This window comes from Archocentrus centrarchus, chromosome 13 (assembly GCF_007364275.1).
Source record: "Archocentrus centrarchus isolate MPI-CPG fArcCen1 chromosome 13, fArcCen1, whole genome shotgun sequence".
Taxonomy (NCBI): domain Eukaryota; kingdom Metazoa; phylum Chordata; class Actinopteri; order Cichliformes; family Cichlidae; genus Archocentrus; species Archocentrus centrarchus.
Window position 1 is genome coordinate 12,670,677 of NC_044358.1, and position 23,125 is coordinate 12,693,801.

A 23,125-nucleotide genomic window follows, 5' to 3' on the forward strand; every position below is an offset into this window, starting at 1 on the left:
CAAGGTGCTTTGTATTGTGGGTAAAGACCCTACAATAATACAGAGAAACCCAACATTCAAAACGACCCCCTATGAGCAGCACTCGGCGACAGTGGAGCCACACCTCCTGCCGCTGTAGATTGTCTTTCCCACATTAGGAAAATCTCGCAGGACAGCACGTGGTCTCTAAATATTACTCCATGTTGATAAAGGATATGGACAAAGGGCTCCCCGCTTTGCGATCTGCCTGGGAAATCGATCTTGGCACGGCCTTCACTGACCAGGGAATGGAAAATGACAGTTCAAAATATTAAAAAAATGTCCAGGGAACTTAAAACAAGGTTGGTGTAGAGGCTAATCTATAGTTTCTTTCGATCTTCTGTAATTTCCATTTAACCTCTTCCTTTGAATGACCAATACAGAGCCGGTTTTACGCGGTGTGCAACATTCAGCCGCAGCACGGTAAAACTACCGTGTTGCTCCATCGGCTATCTTTATTCTTCTACATCTTCAAATACACAACAGAATTGCGCCCTCTGTAGTTCAATCACATAAAATACATCTTCTTAACAGATGTTCTCAAATCCAAATGTTACAAATGAAATACATTTCCCTTTAACTTACTTATACAAATATGAAACACAAAAGGAAACTAATATATGACATAAATCAGTTATAAATTTATAAACTCTACAAAATGGTGCTTACATTCCGGCCCCTAATTGTTCTTGCTGAGGCATGACAATTACCAAAATTACATAAGCAACATTTTCAAACTCTTTTGTTACTGTACCAGTACTCTTAACTGTAAACAACATCATAACACAATGGCTTTAAACAAAAACACATCACTCATCCATTTCCAGTAAAAGACACAATTTGTCCACTGGTCTTTCCAAAACACTGCTTTTTGTCTTAACCAAAACTCTTCTCACATGACCATTTGAATCACAAATTGCCTTTTCAACCTTTCCCATTAACCATGAACCTCTTGGTGCACTATCATCCACTATAAGAACAACATCACCAGGTTTTAGGTTTCTTTTCACATTTAACCATTTCTGTCTCTCTTGTAAAGTGGTAGATACTCTTTGGTCCAACGTTTCCAAAAATATCAGACAAGTATTGGACCTGACGCCATCGTCTTTTTGAGTACAAATCCTCCTTTTGAAATAAACCAGGTGGCAACACAGGTTGTTTTTTCATGAGAAGCAAATGATTTGGGGTTAATGCTTCTATATCATTTGGGTCATTAGAAACTCTTGTAATGGGTCTATCATTTATAATAGACTCTACTTCACAAAACAAAGTATGAAGATGCTCATCATTAAGAGTCTGTTGTCTCAGTAGCTGGGTAAGGATTCTTCTGACAGAACGTATCTGCCTTTCCCAAATCCCACCGAAATGAGATCCAGCTGGTGGATTGAATGTCCATGTAACACCTTTCTGCAAAAGTGACTCAGCAATTTTAATCTCATTCCAACCTTTGATTGCCTCGCGCATTTCCTTTTCAGCACCTACTAGGTTTGTACCATTGTCTGACCTCATAACAGACACTTGACCTCTCCTGGCCACAAACCTTCTAAATGCATTAATACAAGAGTCTGCTTCAAGTGAGTGAGCGACCTCTAGGTGAATCGCTCTTGTGGTGAGGCATGTAAACAAAACGCCGTATCTTTTTACATAGCTTCTGCCACATTTAACCTCAAAAGGTCCAAAATAATCTATCCCTACATTTGTGAAAGGGGGTTTGTCGGTTTCAAGTCTGTCTCGTGGCAAGTTTGCCATTCTCTGTTCACCAGGCTTACCTGACAGCTTTTTACACTGTACACATTTTGACAATATTTTCCTGAGAGCTGCATCAGCTTTTGGAATCCAATATTTTTCTCTCAGTTTAGACAGCACAAAATTTCTGCCACTATGACCTGTTTGTTTATGAATATGTCTGAGAATCAATGTGGACACATGGTGGTCCTGATGAAGTATCACAGGGTGTTTCACATTGGATGGTAGAGCAGCCTTATCTAACCTGCCACCAACCCTTAAAATACCATTGTTCAACACCGGATCTAGTTTCACAATGTGACTAGTCCTTTTAACCTTTTGACCCTTCTGTAGAGTTAAGATCTCATCTTTGTAACTTTGTTTTTGACAAAACTTAACAATCTCCATCTCTGAATTTTCTAATTCTGTGACTGTTAAATAACCATCTTTGTTTGATTTCTGCACTTTCTTAGCCATTTTCTTTTGACATTGAGTATCGCTGGCTGACAAGGATTTGCGTTCACGTGACAGCTCTTGGAGGAGCCGTTTAAATCTCAGCATCCAGGCAAAGGCCTTTTTTAGTCTGTACCAATCTGAGTAGTGACAAATGAGTTGACTGATAGGATCAGTTTGCATGACATCAACATCAACACTCATAACTTTCACTTCTGCATCATCATGAATGTTCAAGGATATTATCGGTGACGCTGGCCAGTGTTTATTGTCCTTTACTAGAAAGTCTGGACCTTGAATCCAGGCTTTGTTTGACAGGAAATCACTTGCTTTCATTCCCTTAGATGCGTAGTCAGCAGGGTTCAACTCAGAGTTTATGTACCTCCACTGACTGACCTTAGAGTGATCTCTGATAAGTGAAACTCGGTTTGCAACAAAAGTCTTAAATCTGACACTGTCATTCGCAATGTATCTCAACACTGTGGTGCTATCAGAACAGAATGTGGATTCCTCAAGTGGCATTCTTAGCTCGTCTCTCATCATTTTGTCAATTTTACAGCTACAGCCGCCGCTGTTAGCTCTAATCTAGGAATAGTGAGTTGCTTCAAAGGCGATACTCGTGATTGCCAATCAAAAATGAGCAATGAGCTTCACCTCTTTCATTTGTGACACGAAGGTATGCAACAACACCATACCCTCTCTCACTCGCGTCTGCAAAAAGATGCAGTCGTGCAGATGTTACATTTCCAAATCTAACTGGTTTAAAACACCTGTCCACTGTAAATCCTTGTAGTTTTGTCAAGTCCAACAGCCACTGTTGTGACTTCTTAGCCATGTCAATTGGAATGTCCTCATCCCATGAGAATCTCTTTCCACACAGTTCCTGCAGAATCATTTTGGCTGGGAAAATAACTGGGGACAGAAACCCTAACGGATCATAGATTGAACTCACAAATGACAGAATGCCGCGTCTAGTTTGTGTCATTGGTTTTTCATTGATTTTGATTTTGAACGAGTCTGTTTCAATGCACCAGTTTACTCCTAAGACTCGCTCATCTGGAAGGTTGTCATGACAGAGGTCTAATGCCTTACTTCAGATGCTCTTTCTGTTTCAGGAATAGAGGCAAGAACAACTCTGCTATTACCTTTCCATTTTGTAAGATGAAACCCTCCACTTGCGCATAGTTTTGTTAGCTCCTTCACCATAGCACAGGCCTCATCTTCATTCGACACGGATAAAAGACAATCGTCTACATAAAAGTTATTCTGCACTGCACTAATGGCCATGGGTGGCACCTCATCTGAAGCATCCTCTGCTGTTTTCTTTAAAGCAAAGTTGGCACAGCTTGGTGACGATTGTTGCACCAAACAAATGCACAGTCATTTTGAACTCCTGTAGTGGTTCATCCAGTTTCCCTCAGGCCACCAGAGGAATCGAAGCATATCTGTATCCTCGGGCGGGACCTTTACCTGATGATACATCGCCTCAATATCTGACATTAGAGCAATATAGTCATGTCTGAAGCGAGTTAAAACACCAACCAATGTGTTTGTCAATCAGGACCTTGTAAAAGTTCCTCGTTCAGTGACTTCCCCTGAAACGAGGCAGCACAGTCAAAAACAACGCGGAGCTTTCTTTTCTGTGGATGGTACACGCCATGATGCGGTATGTACCACAGTCTTCCATCATCACGTTCAAGTTGTTCATTTGACACTGTTCAATGAACACTGTGTACTCTTTATGAAAGTCTTTTCTCTCAGCATTTTCTTTTGAGGCTTTCTGCTCTCTGCACAACTAACTCACGGTTGTTGGGTAGTTTAACAGACTGATCTTTAAGAGGTAGGCTTATACAATAATGTCCTTCCACCTTTTTAACTGTATCCTTGACAGAGTCCATGAATTTCACATCCTCTCGTGACATTTCATGACGCTCTTCAGAAGCCTTTTCTGGAAAATCGTGGTTAAACTGTTTCACACACAATGTTTCAATCTCAGACATTGATATGCGGTTCACCGAAACACTTATTCACTTTCTGAGTCATTTCTTTCAAAGGACCGTTTATAACCCAACCTAGGATTGTACGGACTGCATATGGACCCTCATCTACGCTGTGAATAATTTCCAGGGTTCCATTGCCTTGTGAGCGTTTGCTCCTATCAAGAGTCCAACATCTGCATCTATTTCAGTCAGTTCTGCTCTGTGCAGGTGCGGCCACTTAACTAAGTCTGTCTGCATAGGAATGCTCTCTTTTGAAACTGGAATGTCTTTATGTGTGTACGTATCAGGTAAGTCAATATACACATTTTCTGTTACACCACTTACTTCTAAACCTGAAACAATGTAACTTGGCTGTAACCTTTTCTGACCATAGTGCGGAGAAGGATTTGAGTTTCTTTCCTTCTATGCCAAGCTGTCTCATAAGCTTCTCTGAGCAAAAAGTTGCTTGGCTGCCATTGTCCAAAAATGCATAAGTGTCAATTATCTTGTTGTTTTTCTTGAGCTTAACATGAACTGGCACAATAGCCAAAACTCGACTGCTATTACCGGCCCCAGTAGCACCACATGTGCCACCTGTGATGGGGACAGGGCTGGGAGCTTCAACATCTGAGCTTCCAGTGTCATCATTTGGTTCGTTATTTACTGCTACATCCTCTGTCGTGTCATAGGGAGCAAACTAGATGTCTTTTGAAACAGTAGTCACATAGCAATCGTTTCTTGCAGTCTTTACTCAAGTGCCCTTTGCTCAAGCATGAAAAGCAAAGTCCTTTTCCTTTAAGGAACTCTACTCTCTCTTTGTGAGGCAGTTTTCTTATTTTCTGACAGTCGGCAAGTGAGTGATTTCTGTCACAATACACACATGTCTTTGAAAGGCATTAATCGTCTGACGCACAGTGCCTTTGTTTGCATCTAGCAACCTTTCATTTATTGCAGGTGCCACACTAGTGGCAAACGCACTGCCCTTTGGTCTAAATGTCTTCTCTGGTTTTGAGTATTGCTTGCACTTGTCATCGGTATCTTTAATGTCACCAAATAAAGGATCTGATGCTATCTTAGCTTGTCTGTTCAGGAATTTCACTAAATCTGAAAACCTAGCTCTTCTTCCAGAGTTTTCTTGGATGTCGAAAGCTGAGACTCTCCACATTTCTCTCATCTTATAGGGTAACTTGGAAACTATTACCCTGAGATTTGTGGGGTTGTCTAATTCCTCCAAGTAGTTAATATCTTGCATGGCATTATTACACCCAGTTAGAAACAGTGAGTAACTATGAAGACCTTTGGTATCATCTGCTTTCAACTGAGGCCAACTTACAGCCTTCTTCAGGTAAGCTGTCGCTATTTTGATGTCATTGCCATAATGATAATGTAAAAGTTTCATTGCCTCATGGTAGCCTTTTTGTGGGCTCATGTGTTGGCAACTTCTGACTAAGTCTCTAGGCTCACCTCTTGTGAACTGTTCAAGGTAGTAGATCTTGTCATTATCATTATCTGTCTTGCTACTGATTGTATGTTCAAAGGCTCTAAGGAATGGTTTGAATTCTAAGGGATCACCACTGAAAATGGGAACATCTCTCTGAGGTAAATTTGTGAGTCTTTGTTGCTTAACCAACATCTCTGTAATACTATTCTGTTTCAGCATTACTTCACACAAATTAACCTTTGTGTCCATTTCAACCCTCTGAGAAGGAGTCTCCTGTGCAACTTGGTACTGAGATCCACTTAAGTGAGTGTTCGACTGTCTGTTGACACCAACTGGGGGCAAACCACTAAATGAGTCTGCACGGCGATAAGTTACACTTCTCTTTTCGTTGTCCTCATACTCACATTCCTCCAGTACCTTTATCTTTGCAGTAGAAGCAGCAATTTGAGTTTCAATTTCCAGCTGCTCCTTCCTTGCCTTTAACTGCAGCTCTTCCAACTCCAGAGCTTGTTTCTCCTTTAACTTCTCTGCCTTTGCCATCAGAGAAGCTCTTTCTGCTTGTTCCTTGCGACGTGCAGATGATGATGATGATATGATTTGAACCACAGCGGCTGGACCCGACCCTGGACACGCAGGATCCTGGACGCTTCCCTCTTGAATCACCTGTCAAAGACACGCTGTCATCTGGACCCATGTCGTCCTGTTGTTTCTGCCTTGCGCCGATTGTCCACTTCTCAGCATCCATCATAAAATTGCTGAAATGCTCCTTTTGGGCTGATACCAATATGTCTGATCAGCCTCTTTTCTCTTCCTCTGACAGCAGTTGTAGAACATTCTCATTTGTTTGAACAAAGTCACTTAGAGTTTTGAAAACTCATTTAAATGTTCATCAACAATATCTACAAGCGTCATCATTTTTTCATCATAGCACTTATTTTATTCAGTTTTGCTGTCACCTGAGAAGCTTTGCTCTTCTTTGAACCGATTTGTCTCTGTAAAAGGTCCTCCAGGCCCTTTTCCGTGTATTTCGGCGCCCTCTTTTGGCCGTTTTCAGTACCGCAGACATTTTCTTGGCTCTCTGGTTTCTTGTGACTCGTCATCCGCCATCTTGCCTTGTTTTCTTTTCATTCATCAACAAGAGATCGAATATAAAGTAGTCCATGACACAAAGCATGCTTTGCTTTCCAATAAGTGCCATCTAGTGAAGACTACAACATCCTTGTTGTCTTGTATTTTCTCTTGGCTCATTTAGGCAAGTTACCAGTTTCGTAGCTTGTGATTCCATGACGATCCGTTGTTGTGGTTACGTCGCTGGGCTCGGTCTCGGCTCGTTCTTGCTGAGCGCGGTAGTTTTACTTATTGTAGAGGCTAATCTATAGTTTCTTTCGATCTTCTGTAATTTCCATTTAACCTCTTCCTTTGAATGACCAATACAGAGCCGGTTTTACGCGTGTGACAACATTCAGCCGCAGCACGGTAAAACTACCGTGTTGCTCCATCGGCTATCTTTATTCTTCTACATCTTCAAATACAACAACATTTTATTCTTCATGGGCCTTAACAACAGAATTGCGCCCTCTGTAGTTCAATCACATAAAATACATCTTCTTAACAGATGTTCTCAAATCCAAATGTTACAAATGAAATACATTCCCTTTAACTTACTTATACAAATATGAAACACAAAAGGAAACTAATATATGACATAAATCAGTTATAAATTTATAAACTCTACAAAATGGTGCTACAGTTGGTACAATTCAAACTATTACATAGAATATACTGGTCGCCACATAGATTGCATAGAGCCACCCTTATACAGTCACCTAAATGCTGGCGATGTCAGGCTGAGACAGGCACACTGATTCACATGCTATGGAAATGCCCTGATGTCCAAGACTTCTGGGATGCAATTTATAAATATGTCAAATTGATTATACAAAAAGAAATCCAGTTTTCTCCCAGAGTGTTCATTCTGGGGGACCCGTCCCTCCTTAAACATTTGCCATCCAACACTGCTGAATGGGTCCAGACTGCATTAATGCTGGGGGGCAAACTGATTATCTCTCAGTGGAAGGCCACCTCTGTCCCATCCATTACTCTATGGTATAATCAACTAGGCAGATTAGCTGCATTGGAGCGCCTTTCATACAGATTACTAAATAGAATGGAGCTTTTCCACCTTAAATGGGACCCATACCTACTTAGACTGCAGGGGCCAAATTAAGGATCGTGATGTGGAGGCACGAAGCCCAGTGGGGTTTCGACTTGATGGCGATGAGTGGGATACGTAGTATGCCCCACATAAATAAAGGCTGGCCAAACTGTGCTACAAAATATCTTAATGTCAACAGCCCCCCCCCCCCCTCTCTCTCTTTTTTTTTTCTTTGTTTTTTTTTTTTTGTTGTTGTTTTTTTTTTGTTTGTTTTGTTTTGTTTTGTTTGTTTTCTGTTTTCTGTCTACTGTTCAGTGTGTTCTCCATTACTCTCACTGTGCTCATGTAGATGTTGCCTATACAGGGAATGGACTGTTGTAATGAAAATTCAATAAATGTTAATCATAAAAAAAAACTATACACATATACATAAGCACTATATACATAAATATATATATCAATGTCAATACACACATTTACATATACACACATATACACACACATCAAAAACACTATATAACTGTAACTGTGACTTTGCCTTGACTAAGACCTCATACACATTAATATTCCAAACACATTTCAAGAAGACTCAGGAAATTTGTTTTTATAATATAAACAAAATGCAATGAAATTCAAGCCGATGAATTATTTTCCAATAGAATATTTTCCAATAGAATATTTTCCAGTAGAATACTGGAATACTGGTTTGCTGCTGAGGTGTGACAGTGAGACTTGTGCTCGTAGCTGACCTTGAGGTTGCAGTTTCAGTGCTTTGTGTAGCACCAAAAAACAAAATAGGGATCTGCTCCCCGCGCACACGAATCCGCTGCTGGTGAACGGTTTGATTTGATCGCCGTCACACAGTTCAAGGTCAAATTTATATGTTTTTCTGCACACTGTACAAAACGCCTCTCGATCATTCCCCGTGACCGGCTTAAGACAGGCTTTGAATGCCGGGTCATCGAGCCAAAGTTGAGAAACTTACATTTTCCCATGACGAGGTGAAAAATGACTCCACGCATGTGCACAGCAGATCGGACAGCGGAACCAATCGAGTCTATCAATGTCAGCTCAGGTCCTGCTGAGTGGTTATATTTCTATACAGATTTTATAGTTAAACGAACTTAAAACAAAAAGTCTGCATCAATGGAAAAGTCAAAATATATTGAAGGGGTGATGAAAAATTTACTACCAAGTCAAATTCTGTTTGTTACCTTTTACTACCTCACAGAAACCCTGCTGACCCACAACGACACAATCCTCTGAGGTGCTCACTGTGTGTTTGTGTGTTTCCTTGAACATGTGATCAGGGGGAGAGCGCGAACGCAGTCCCCCACTACCAGAAATTATGCAGTCGAGATTCCCACATTTGGGGAATTCGCAGGGTCAGCACAACCGGAGTGCAATGGCTGAGCCTCGCCCTGGGTGAACCACCTTCTTGATCATGGTATCTCCCCTGCCAGGTAAGTATGAGTTGTTCAGCTCACACACGGGGGGGTCACTCACACACAAACCCTGCACACTCACGCTGCTCACAATCACACAAACACACAAGCTCAGGCTGCAGGAGCCTGGGACTCCTCACTGTTTCTACACAGAGGAAGCAGCTTCCAGCAGAGCCCATCAGATTATTTAGCTTAAAAAAATACCGGGAGCCTTTCCCATCATGCACTGCTGCATCTGCGTAACAAAAGCTAACTGAAAGATCGCTTTTTCAGCTTTTTAACTGCCTTAAAACCAACAACAAACCAACAGGAAGTTCAGGGGACTCAAAGTTAAATCAGGACTGCAGCTAAAAACTGTCTGATCCACGTCTGATACTCAGGAAACAAGAAGAAAACACATAAAAACACAGGTGAGCTGCTATTAGCACTTCCTGTTCCTTTGTCTTCTGCTGCTGGTCGCCTGCAGCTGCTGCCCCCTACTGTCCCGGAGCAGGAACAACACCATTTATTACACACACTGATCTCAGAGCTTCACTTCAGCAACAAATATGATTTTCTCCATGAAGGTGAAGAAGGTGAAGGACCTTAAAATGGCTACTTTGTACTGCAGTGCTTGAATTTATCAGTGAGAGAATATCAGGAATAATAATCAATATAAGGACTCTTAAATTCCTGGAGGGAGACTGCTGAAACTATCAGAACGGAGGAGCCAGGAGGGGAAAAAGTCCCAGCATTTTTTGTTTCTGTAGGCACAGCAGGTAAAACACTGGGACACAACCACAGGTAATTAGCACACACAACAGAGGTCAGCCACTTGTGTACACAGCCCTGCAGAGACCCAGCACAGACTAATTCAGGCCTAATAGTGAGTATCTAACTGAGCGAGTGCCTCTGAGCAGCTCCAACAGAACCAGCATCACAGCCATGCAGCAGGGGACAACCACACTGGACCGTTAACCAAAAATAACTGCAGCATAGTTAATACACAGAAACACTGCACTGATAAATGTGTTACTGAGACCGGGGTGTCCACACCACTGTGTGACACACAAATACAAACACACAATCTTGAAAAGCTGTATTTGAGCTTTGATTGGCTCAGATCCTCAGAGTTCAGTTTGTTCTTGTTTAAAGTGTTTCGCTGTGTTCTGATGTTATAAACCACGTGGAGCTCATGTTGATCTGCTGCACTGAAGCCGGACCTGCATCCACTGCTGGGAACTCCAATTTATTCCTCATTTATTGTTGGGATAAATATTTAATTCACATTTTTCAATTTTTGAGATAAGAGTTTATTGGGAGTTTAAGTTATTTGGATTTTCTTTGTGTTGCTCCGTTGTTGATGTCTCATGATGTCCATGTGTGTCCTTAATATTACACACATGGAGCACATAATGCTGCTGTCTTGTGAACAGTTGGTTATTGAATACAATTTTTAATGTTTTAACTTGTTGAGGTCTTATTACACAGTAGTTACTCTTGCACCTGACAGATAAAGTATGAAAAACTAAAACTAATGAAAACTCCAAAAACTAATTAAAACTAACTGAATTAGAGAAAAAAGATAAAACAAAATAAAACTAAACTATAATGTAAACTCCCAAACTATTCTAACCCTGCTCAGTACCACAAATCCTGCAGTCCAGAGTCCAGCCTGTGCAGAAGTCCCAGCTACAGCACTGTGAAGCCACAGCAGAGGCTCCTAAAGTTACCTGCAACGCACATCTGCATCCTCCACTGTCCTCCACAAACGATTCAGGACTTCCTCACAGACCGGCCACAGTCAGTCAGGATGGGACCCCTCTAGAAGGTCTGGGTTTGAATCCACCTCGGCCCGGCCTCTGTGTGGAGTTTGCGTGTTTTCCCCGTGTGTGCGTGGGTTTCCTCCCAAAGACATGTATTTAGTGGGGTTAGGCTAACTGGTGAGTCTATTTGCCCATTGGTGTGAATGGTTGTCTGTCTCTGTGTGTTGGCGACCTGCACAGGTGTACCCTGCCTCTGAATATTAAACCTCTTCATGAACTGAATCATCTGTAAACTTTTCAGTTGTTTTGATTTAATTTGAAGCCTTATTTGAACTTTTGGACAGAGGCCATTTTTTATTTACTGGCACTGTGTGTGTGTGTGTGTGTGTATTGGGGGGGGGGGGGTAACTCTATTATCTTTAATTACTCTTGATTGTTTATCTTTTTTGACTGTAAGAGCAGCTTTTTTGTGTAGCTGTGTATGCAATGATAATAAAGGAATCTTGAATCATTGACAGTTATCAGGACAGCGCACACAGCACCTTACAGGCCTCTATCAGCCTCTAGTGGAGAACAGAGGGAACTACAGCTACACATGTGAGCCACAGCAGACAGTCTGATGTTACACAAAGCACTCATTAACTGATAACAATACAAACCTCTGAGGTGCTCACTGTGTGTTTGTGTGTTTTCCTTGAACATGTGATCAGGGGAGAGCGCGAACGCAGTCCCCCACTACCAGAAATTATGCAGTCGAGATTCCCACATTTGGGGAATTCGCAGGGGTCAGCACAACCGGAGTGCAATGGCTGAGCCTCGCCCTGGGTGAACCACCTTCTTGATCATGGTATCTCCCCTGCCAGGTAAGTATGAGTTGTTCAGCTCACACACGGGGAGGTCACTCACACACAAACCCTGCACACTCACGCTGCTCTCAATCACACAAACAACACAAGCTCAGGCTGCAGGAGCCTGGGACTCCTCACTGTTTCTACACAGAGGAAGCAGCTTCCAGCAGAGCCCCATTAGATTATTTAGCTTAAAAAATACCGGAGCCTTTCCCATCATGCACTGCTGCATCTGCGTAACAAAAGCTAAGTGAAAGATCGCTTTTTCAGCTTTTAACCGCCTTAAAACCAACAACAAACAACAGGAAGTTCAGGGGACTCAAAGTTAAATCAGACTGCAGCTAAAAACTGTCTGATCCACGTCTGATACTCAGGAAACAAGAAGAAAACACATAAAAACAGATGTGAGCTGCTATTAGCACTTCCTGTTCCTTTGTCTTTTGCTGCTGGTCGCCTGCAGCTGCTGCCCCCTACTGTCCCGGAGCAGAACAACACCATTTATTACACACACTGATCTCAGAGCTTCACTTCAGCAACAGAAAAAATATGATTTTCTCCATGAAGGTGAAGAAGGTGAAGGACCTTAAAAAGAATTAGAGCTTCATCTGGATCTGAGACGTGAAGAGGACAGTGAACACATCACATTTTTAACTGATCAGTTTAACGATGCACTGACAGGAGGTCAGCGCTCTGCAGGCTCTCAAACAGCAAATACTTATAGTGAGCATAAAATCAGATATTTAACTGATGACAAAAGTTGTTGTTCTGCTTTTTAAAGGACACGTGATCAAACACCCAAACACAAAGCCAAGAGTAACATAAGAAGAATAAAGAGGGTGTATAATGCAGGGCCTGGGTGATGGTCCAGATAGAATGATAATGATTAGAAATGATCCGGTTTGCAGCCACGTCAGAAACGCTGGTGCAGCTCATACAAAGTCCTACCATGTTAACCTTCAACAGAAACAGCCTGCAGAGCTCTGCATGAGAGGTTTCAGAGTCCAGAGTTTGAAAGCAGTCTCTCAGTACCAGAAATCCTGCAGTCCAGACTCCTGCCTGTGCAGAAGTCCCAGCTGCAGTCACTGTGAGGGGGTCCTAAAGTTACCTGCAATGTACAACATCTACATCCTCACTATCCTCCACAAACAATCCTGGAAAGCAGCCTCAGCGCTCACCAAGCACTCACACCAAAGACCAAGCTGCAGGTGTGAATACTGGAAATATCAAAAACACCAAAATTGCAGGTTGCAGCAGTCAGACAAGATAAATCTGACAGTGAAACCTGCCATCTGCAGAGGCTCTCTGATGATACTGCAGTGGGTGGGCAGGAAGCTGGTGAGGAGCTTTGTGAAGTGCTCCAGCAGAAATCACCTCCTCCTAAACATATTTACATCACTGGTGAGGAGGCGGTACAGCCACAGGTACCTAGGTGTTCACCTGAAGGACAGACTGGACCGGAGGACCAACACTGATGCTGTGTACAAGAAGAGGCTGAGCAGATCCTTCAGTGTGTCCAGCAAGAGGAGGGAGAGCGACAGCCTGGATCTGATCACTGCCAGACCTGCTGCATCAAGAAAACGCTCAGAAATGATCCAAAACAAGTCCACTTCTGACTGGATAAAACAACCAAAAACTAAATGAAGGTTTTGGAGTCAAAGTGTGGACTTAAATCCCACTGAGATGCTTTTTTTTTGTTTTTTTTGCATTTTTGGACACAGTGGAGTGGAGAGAGACAGGAAATGGGGGAAAGATACAGGGGAAGACACGCGGGCAAATTGGCGATGGGCCGGGGCTCGAGCCCGCGCCGCAACACGCCATATGTTTGTGGTTGCTGGCTTCACCACTAAGCCACCCAGGCGCCCCCACTGAGATCCTTTGACCTCAAGCACGATCATGCTGGAAAACCCTCCAATGAGGCTGAATTCAGACAGCAGAGTGGACCAAGTTCCTCCACAGTGACGAAGTCTGTCTTCTTTCCTACACAGTTTCTGAAAGCTGAGAAACTGCACTTCACACCCAACATAGAGTATTACTGTGATGTTATTACAGTAATTGTTGCTGGAAGTATGCAAACAGCGGCACTTCTGAAGTACACTGAGTTGATTACAACATGTTTGGCGGTATGGGGTTGATACTTAACCTTCATCCATTAAAACATTGTACAGAGACTTATGCACAATGATATTAAACAGGCATTAGTGTCATGATCCGGGCCGGTGGCCCAGTGTTTTGTGTTCTTTTGGTTATGTTTGTTATATCTCTGATTATGTCATTTGGTTTCTTTCATGTTGGTCTTCAGTTTGTTATGTTTGAGTGCAGTTAGGGTTTGTATCCTGTTCTTGTCTTTCTCCGTCTCAGTGTTCAGCGTTTATTAGTTACTGGCCTCTTGTCTATGTTATTTCCTCATGTTGTGTTTAGTCTGCATTTGTGTCTTGGTTTACTTCCTGTTTTAGTTTGATAGTCCAGTGCGTGTCATGTCTAGTTTTGCTTCCCCTGTTTAATTTGTTAGATTCTGTTCACCTGTGTTCCCAGCTGTTCTTGTTTCCCAGCATTACCTCCTGTGTGTGTTTAAGCCCCTGTGTTTGCTCCGTTCCTTGTCGTGTCCTCCCTCATGAAGGTGTGGTTTTGTCCTGTTATCTGGTCAGTTTGCGTTTTTGTTTCAGTGCCATTCATCTGCATTTACCTTCACTTAATCTACAATAAATCACCTTTTAAGTTCAGTTTGTGTCTGGAGTTCTGCGTTTGGGTCCATCCTGCTCGCCACACCGCTCACACATGATGATTAGCTTGTTAGCTTGCCTCCATCTCATCCATTATTGTCTTGAGTCGCATACAAATTACTGTATTTTTCGGACCATAAGGCGCACCAGATTGTAAGGCGCACTGCCGATTTTGAGAAAATTTTAAGGATTTTAAGTGCGCCTTATAGCCCGAAAAATACGGACGTCGAGACTACTGCCCACGCTGCTATATTGACTCCACCCACACTGAGGTGGTCCTCAATTGCAAATGGAAACAAAACAAGACCGTGCGAGTCGAGTCGACCCGCACTGAGTAGTACTAATGGAAACGCGGTACTAATGACTACAGGCCGGGGGCTCTGACACCTGTCCCACCCGGCCTGGACCCTCACCAGTATGCCTACAGGGTCAATAGGTCAACAGATGACGCCATCTGCACTGCACTCCACACCACCCTGCTACACCCAGAAGAGCGAGGCTCACACGCAGTTCTGCTTTTAATACCATCCTTTAATACCAGCCTCTACAGACTGATGACCACAGAGGTGGGAAGTAATGAAGCACAAATACTTCATTACTGTATTTAAGTAGGTTTTTTAGGTATCTGTACTTTACTTGAGTATTTATTTTTCTGACTACTTTTACTTTTACTCCCTACATTTTGTACACAAGTATCTGTACTTTCTACTTCTTACATTTTCAAACAGACTCGTTACTTTATGTTTAACATCTGAGGGAAGTTTTATTTCCGGTCAGTGCGCCATCAAACATCCAACGATCTGAGCCTAAACGAAGGAACAACAACACATAAGAGGCAATCATACTGGAGTGTCCTCCATCATGCTTATTGCATACAAACAGATAAAGAGGAAAAATCATATCATTTATGTATCATTTATAGCGCTATAATCAGGGTTACAGGGGGTCAGACTGAGGGCAGATGTGGTCTCGGTACGTCAGCAGCTTAGCTAGCGGCTACTGAAGAGGAGCGAGCATGAAGGGAGTAACGTGTGGCAGGTAAATGCAACGTTTCTAAATGCTCAACAAATATCAGCAAACACACAAAGTGTGTGCAGTTTGTCACACAGGGTGTCTGCTAGCTAAAAGAAGAGCTGCTGTATTTCAGGGAGAGCAAAGAGAGAGAAGTTCACTCAGAGATGGAGAAAGAGGACAGGAGAGGAAGAAGAGAGGTTAGATTTAAAGGTAAGGACTGGAAAACAAACTGAAGTATGCTGACTTTGTGTAATTCAAAGATTGTATGAAATGCTGCAGTTTAGTGTTTAATAAAGAGGTTAGTTTGTTGTACTGTATTTACAGTAAAGCTCTGTGTTGGTGCACAGAGGCTGTGTTCATGGTCAGAGTTACAGGTTACATCAGTGCAGCAGAGATGAGTTTGATGCTGAGATTCATTCACTGAATCCAACATTTCTACGCCTGATACTTTTACTTTCTTACTCTGAGTACATTTCAGAGCCTGACTTTTTACTTTGACTTAAGTAAAGAGTTAACCAGTACTTCAACTTTTACCAAGTAAGAATCATAATCATAATCAGAATCAGAAGGTTTTTATTGCCATATGGGTGAACAGGTTCACAGCATTAGGAAATTGCTGCGGTACGTCGTGCTTACAGAAAAAACAAATAAGTATAAAAACTATAAGACAATATACAAGTATACAAATTGCAAATATACAGAGATATTAGAACTAAGACTAAAAGATAAAAGAATGTAAACTATATTCCAGTAATATGTACATCAGTGCAGTCAGACAGGTGCATAAACACAGGGTCATCAGCGTTTGTGGAGGGTGGTGGTAACAGTCTTAGGGTAATTGTTCATGAGTCCAACAGCAAAGTAAGTAAGTAAAGTTTATTTCTGTATCGCTTTACAAGAACAAAGTTCACAAAGTGCTTTATAAAACAATAAAATGACACATTTAAAATGCAATAGTGGAATTAAATAAAAGCCAACCTGCACGTGTGGGTCTTTAGTTTCACAGATCTTAAATCTAGTGGGAGTGAATTCCACAACCTCTAAAGCACAGTCACCCTTTATCCTTAACCTTGATTTAGGCACAGCCAACAAGTACTGATGAGCAGATCTCAGGGACGGGACAGTTGGGAAGGTTGTAGAAGCTCCCCGACATATGAGGGCCTCTGACTGTGAAGAGCTCTGAAAGTGATCACCAGAACCTTAAAATGAATCCTGAACCTTACTGGTTGCCAGTGTAAGGAAGTCAAAATCGGTGTTCCAATTTGGGCTTCCTTACACTTCCTTACACTAGGTCTCACCTTTTAGTAGACCTGGTGAGAAGCCTCGCAGCAGCATTTTGGACCATTTGAAGGCGATCCTGAGACGATTTGTTCAGACAGAGGAACAGTGAATTACAGTAGTCAAGGCGAGATGAAATAAATGCATGTATTTCCATTTCGCTTTGAGATACAATATATTTAAGACGAGCAATGCTGCGCAGATGATAAAAACAAGTTTGCACAAGACAGCTAACATGCTTCTCCAAAGTGAACGCCTGATCAAAAGTAACACCCAGATTTCCCACAGTGGGGCAAACAAGAGAGGTCCAAGATTTTGGGTAAAGTAATATTTAACACAAGTACTTGTACTTCTACTTAAGTACAGAATGTCTGTACTTTTGCCACCTCTGGATGTCCACTCTTGACCTCCAGTAAAACACCTGCCGATGGATTCAGGACTTCCTCACAGACCAGCCACAGTCACTCAGGATGGGACCCCTCACTCCACCACCCTGTCGCTCAGCACTGGGGCCCCTCAGGGCTGTGTGCTGAGCCCCATTCTCTTCTCTCTGCACACACATGACTGTGTACCAGGCCACAACACCAACACAACTATTAATTTTGTGGATGAGACCACAGTGGTAGGGCTAATCACTGGCAGTGATGAGACCCCCTACAGAGAGGAGGTTCAGAGACTGACTGACTGGTGTTCAGATAACAACCTGACACAGAACGCCAAAGAGACAAAAGAGCTGATCATCGACTTCAGGACACAGCAGGAGGAACTTCTCATAAACGGGGACAGAGGGGAGCGAGTCTCCTTTTATTGACGCACCACTGAGAGTGTCCTGACCCATGGGATCCTCACATGGTCCAGCAGCAGCTCAGCAGCTAACAAGAAGGCAATACAACGAGACGAGTCATGAAGACTGCTGAGTGCATCATCAACACACGTCTGCCCACCCTGAAAGACATTTACACCCCTGGAAGCCCCCGGAGGGAATCAAGAGTCACTAAAGTCTCTCACCATCCAGCAAACCTCTCCCCTCAGGGAGGAGCTGCAGAACAATCAGAGCACGAACCACAAGACTGGCAAACAGCTTCTATCCCAAAGTCATCACCATACTGAACTCTAACGCACATACTGAACCACACTGAACTACAAAGTCTGAAATAATTAGTGTGTGAGTGTGTGTGTGTGTGTGTGTGTGTGGGGGGGGGGGGGGTTACTCTATTTTCTTTAATTACTCTATCTCTTAATTATCTTTTTTGACTGTAAGAGCAGCTTTTTTGTGTAGCTATGTATGCAATGATAATAAAGGAATCTTGAATCATTGACAGTTATCAGGACAGCGCACACAGCACCTTACAGGCCTCTATCAGCCTCTAGTGGAGAACAGAGGGAACTACAGCTACACATGTGAGCCACAGCAGACAGTCTGATGTTACACAAAGCACTCATTAACTGATAACAAGATAAACCTCTGAGGTGCTCACTGTGTGTTTGTGTGTTTTCCTTGAACATGTGATCAGGGGAGAGCGCGAACGCAGTCCCCCACTACCAGAAATTATGCAGTCGAGATTCCCACATTTGGGGAATTCGCAGGGGTCAGCACAACCGGAGTGCAATGGCTGAGCCTCGCCCTGGGTGAACCACCTTCTTGATCATGGTATCTCCCCTGCCAGGTAAGTATGAGTTGTTCAGCTCACACACGGGGAGGTCACTCACACACAAACCCTGCACACTCACGCTGCTCACAATCACACAAACAACACAAGCTCAGGCTGCAGGAGCCTGGGACTCCTCACTGTTTCTACACAGAGGAAGCAGCTTCCAGCAGAGCCCCATTAGATTATTTAGCTTAAAAAATACCGGGAGCCTTTCCCATCATGCACTGCTGCATCTGCGTAACAAAAGCTAAGTGAAAGATCGCTTTTTCAGCTTTTAACCGCCTTAAAACCAACAACAAACCAACAGGAAGTTCAGGGGACTCAAAGTTAAATCAGACTGCAGCTAAAAACTGTCTGATCCACGTCTGATACTCAGGAAACAAGAAGAAAACACATAAAAACAGATGTGAGCTGCTATTAGCACTTCCTGTTCCTTTGTCTTCTGCTGCTGGTCGCCTGCAGCTGCTGCCCCCTACTGTCCCGGAGCAGGAACAACACCATTTATTACACACACTGATCTCAGAGCTTCACTTCAGCAACAGAAAAAATATGATTTTCTCCATGAAGGTGAAGAAGGTGAAGGACCTTAAAATGGCTACTTTTTACTGCAGTGCTTGAATTTATCAGTGAGAGAATATCAGGAATAATAATCAATATAAGGACTCTTAAATTCCTGGAGGGAGACTGCTGAAACTATCAGAACGGAGGAGCCAGGAGGGGAAAAAGTCCCAGCATTTTTTGTTTCTGTAGGCACAGCAGGTAAAACACTGGGACACAACCACAAGGTAATTAGCACACACAACAGAGGTCAGCCACTTGTGTACACAGCCCTGCAGAGACCCAGCACAGACTAATTCAGGCCTAATAGTGAGTATCTAACTGAGCGAGTGCCTCTGAGCAGCTCCAACAGAACCAGCATCACAGCCATGCAGCAGGGGACAACCACACTGGACCGTTTAACCAAAAATAACTGCAGCATAGTTAATACACAGAAACACTGCACTGATAAATGTGTTACTGAGACCGGGGTGTCCACACCACTGTGTGACACACAAATACAAACACACAATCTTGAAAAGCTGTATTTGAGCTTTGATTGGCTCAGATCCTCAGAGTTCAGTTTGTTCTTGTTTAAAGTGTTTCGCTGTGTTCTGATGTTATAAACCACGTGGAGCTCATGTTGATCTGCTGCACTGAAGCCGGACCTGCATCCACTGCTGGGAACTCCAATTTATTCCTCATTTATTGTTGGGATAAATATTTAATTCACATTTTTCAATTTTTGAGATAAGAGTTTATTGGGAGTTTAAGTTATTTGGATTTTTCTTTGTGTTGCTCGTTGTTGATGTCTCATGATGTCCATGTGTGTCCTTAATATTACACACATGGAGCACATAATGCTGCTGTCTTGTGAACAGTTGGTTATTGAATACAATTTTTTAATGTTTTAACTTGTTGAGGTCTTATTACACAGTAGTTACTCTTGCACCTGACAGATAAAGTATGAAAAACTAAAACTAATGAAAACTCCAAAAACTAATTAAAACTAACTGAATTAGAGAAAAAAGATAAAACAAAATAAAACTAAACTATAATGTAAACTCCCAAACTATTCTAACCCTGCTCAGTACCACAAATCCTGCAGTCCAGAGTCCAGCCTGTGCAGAAGTCCCAGCTACAGGCACTGTGAAGCCACAGCAGAGGCTCCTAAAGTTACCTGCAACGCACATCTGCATCCTCCACTGTCCTCCACAAACGATTCAGGACTTCCTCACAGACCGGCCACAGTCAGTCAGGATGGGACCCCTCTAGAAGGTCTGGGTTTGAATCCACCTCGGCCCGGGCCTCTGTGTGGAGTTTGCGTGTTCTCCCCGTGTGTGCGTGGGTTTCCTCCCCAAGACATGTATTTAGTGGGGTTAGGCTAACTGGTGAGTCTATTTTGCCCATTGGTGTGAATGGTTGTCTGTCTCTGTGTGTTGGCGACCTGCACAGGTGTACCCTGCCTCTGAATATTAAACCTCTTCATGAACTGAATCATCTGTAAACTTTTCAGTTGTTTTGATTTAATTTGAAGCCTTATTTGAACTTTTGGACAGAGGCCATTTTTATTTACTGGCACTGTGTGTGTGTGTGTGTGTATTGGGGGGGGGGGGGGGGTAACTCTATTATCTTTAATTACTCTTGATTGTTTATTTTTTGACTGTAAGAGCAGCTTTTTTGTGTAGCTGTGTATGCAATGATAATAAAGGAATCTTGAATCATTGACAGTTATCAGGACAGCGCACACAGCACCTTACAGGCCTCTATCAGCCTCTAGTGGAGAACAGAGGGAACTACAGCTACACATGTGAGCCACAGCAGACAGTCTGATGTTACACAAAGCACTCATTAACTGATAACAAGATAAACCTCTGAGGTGCTCACTGTGTGTTTGTGTGTTTTCCTTGAACATGTGATCAGGGGAGAGCGCGAACGCAGTCCCCCACTACCAGAAATTATGCAGTCGAGATTCCCACATTTGGGGAATTCGCAGGGGTCAGCACAACCGGAGTGCAATGGCTGAGCCTCGCCCTGGGTGAACCACCTTCTTGATCATGGTATCTCCCCTGCCAGGTAAGTATGATTGTTCAGCTCACACACGGGGGGGTCACTCACACACAAACCCTGCACACTCACGCTGCTCACAATCACACAAACAACACAAGCTCAGGCTGCAGGAGCCTGGGACTCCTCACTGTTTCTACACAGAGGAAGCAGCTTCCAGCAGAGCCCCATCAGATTATTTAGCTTAAAAAATACCGGGAGCCTTTCCCATCATGCACTGCTGCATCTGCGTAACAAAAGCTAAGTGAAAGATCGCTTTTTCAGCTTTTTAAACCTTAAAACCAACAACAAACCAACAGGAAGTTCAGGGGACTCAAAGTTAAATCAGACTGCAGCTAAAAACTGTCTGATCCACGTCTGATACTCAGGAAACAAGAAGAAAACACATAAAAACAGATGTGAGCTGCTATTAGCACTTCCTGTTCCTTTGTCTTTTGCTGCTGGTCGCCTGCAGCTGCTGCCCCCTACTGTCCCGGAGCAGGAACAACACCATTTATTACACACACTGATCTCAGAGCTTCACTTCAGCAACAGAAAAAATATGATTTTCTCCATGAAGGTGAAGAAGGTGAAGGACCTTAAAATGGCTACTTTGTACTGCAGTGCTTGAATTTATCAGTGAGAGAATATCAGGAATAATAATCAATATAAGGACTCTTAAATTCCTGGAGGGAGACTGCTGAAACTATCAGAACGGAGGAGCCAGGAGGGGAAAAAGTCCCAGCATTTTTTGTTTCTGTAGGCACAGCAGGTAAAACACTGGGACACAACCACAAGGTAATTAGCACACACAACAGAGGTCAGCCACTTGTGTACACAGCCCTGCAGAGACCCAGCACAGACTAATTCAGGCCTAATAGTGAGTATCTAACTGAGCGAGTGCCTCTGAGCAGCTCCAACAGAACCAGCATCACAGCCATGCAGCAGGGGACAACCACACTGGACCGTTTAACCAAAAATAACTGCAGCATAGTTAATACACAGAAACACTGCACTGATAAATGTGTTACTGAGACCGGGGTGTCCACACCACTGTGTGACACACAAATACAAACACACAATCTTGAAAAGCTGTATTTGAGCTTTGATTGGCTCAGATCCTCAGAGTTCAGTTTGTTCTTGTTTAAAGTGTTTCGCTGTGTTCTGATGTTATAAACCACGTGGAGCTCATGTTGATCTGCTGCACTGAAGCCGGACCTGCATCCACTGCTGGGAACTCCAATTTATTCCTCATTTATTGTTGGGATAAATATTTAATTCACATTTTTCAATTTTTGAGATAAGAGTTTATTGGGAGTTTAAGTTATTTGGATTTTTCTTTGTGTTGCTCGTTGTTGATGTCTCATGATGTCCATGTGTGTCCTTAATATTACACACATGGAGCACATAATGCTGCTGTCTTGTGAACAGTTGGTTATTGAATACAATTTTTTAATGTTTTAACTTGTTGAGGTCTTATTACACAGTAGTTACTCTTGCACCTGACAGATAAAGTATGAAAAACTAAAACTAATGAAAACTCCAAAACTAATTAAAACTAACTGAATTAGAGAAAAAAGATAAAACAAAATAAAACTAAACTATAATGTAAACTCCCAAACTATTCTAACCCTGCTCAGTACCACAAATCCTGCAGTCCAGAGTCCAGCCTGTGCAGAAGTCCCAGCTACAGGCACTGTGAAGCCACAGCAGAGGCTCCTAAAGTTACCTGCAACGCACATCTGCATCCTCCACTGTCCTCCACAAACGATTCAGGACTTCCTCACAGACCGGCCACAGTCAGTCAGGATGGGACCCCTCTAGAAGGTCTGGGTTTGAATCCACCTCGGCCCGGGCCTCTGTGTGGAGTTTGGTGTTTTCCCCGTGTGTGCGTGGGTTTCCTCCCAAAGACATGTATTTAGTGGGGTTAGGCTAACTGGTGAGTCTATTTTGCCCATTGGTGTGAATGGTTGTCTGTCTCTGTGTGTTGGCGACCTGCACAGGTGTACCCTGCCTCTGAATATTAAACCTCTTCATGAACTGAATCATCTGTAAACTTTTCAGTTGTT

At 42.9% G+C, this 23,125-nt stretch overlaps 4 non-coding genes and 1 pseudogene across 4 annotated transcripts; 1 reads left to right on the forward strand and 4 right to left on the reverse strand.

The window, feature by feature from the left end:
* Positions 1 to 23,125, forward strand: part of LOC115790363 (uncharacterized) — a 37,444-nt pseudogene that overhangs the window by 1,694 nt on the left and 12,625 nt on the right.
* On the reverse strand, positions 9,080 to 9,242 carry LOC115791372 (U1 spliceosomal RNA). Its single transcript, XR_004020914.1, has one exon. It is a non-coding gene; the product is annotated as a U1 spliceosomal RNA (small nuclear RNA).
* LOC115791367 (U1 spliceosomal RNA) lies at positions 11,669 to 11,832 on the reverse strand. Its single transcript, XR_004020910.1, has one exon. It is a non-coding gene; the product is annotated as a U1 spliceosomal RNA (small nuclear RNA).
* LOC115791368 (U1 spliceosomal RNA) lies at positions 18,333 to 18,496 on the reverse strand. The gene has a single exon (XR_004020911.1). It is a non-coding gene; the product is annotated as a U1 spliceosomal RNA (small nuclear RNA).
* On the reverse strand, positions 20,931 to 21,094 carry LOC115791369 (U1 spliceosomal RNA). Its single transcript, XR_004020912.1, has one exon. It is a non-coding gene; the product is annotated as a U1 spliceosomal RNA (small nuclear RNA).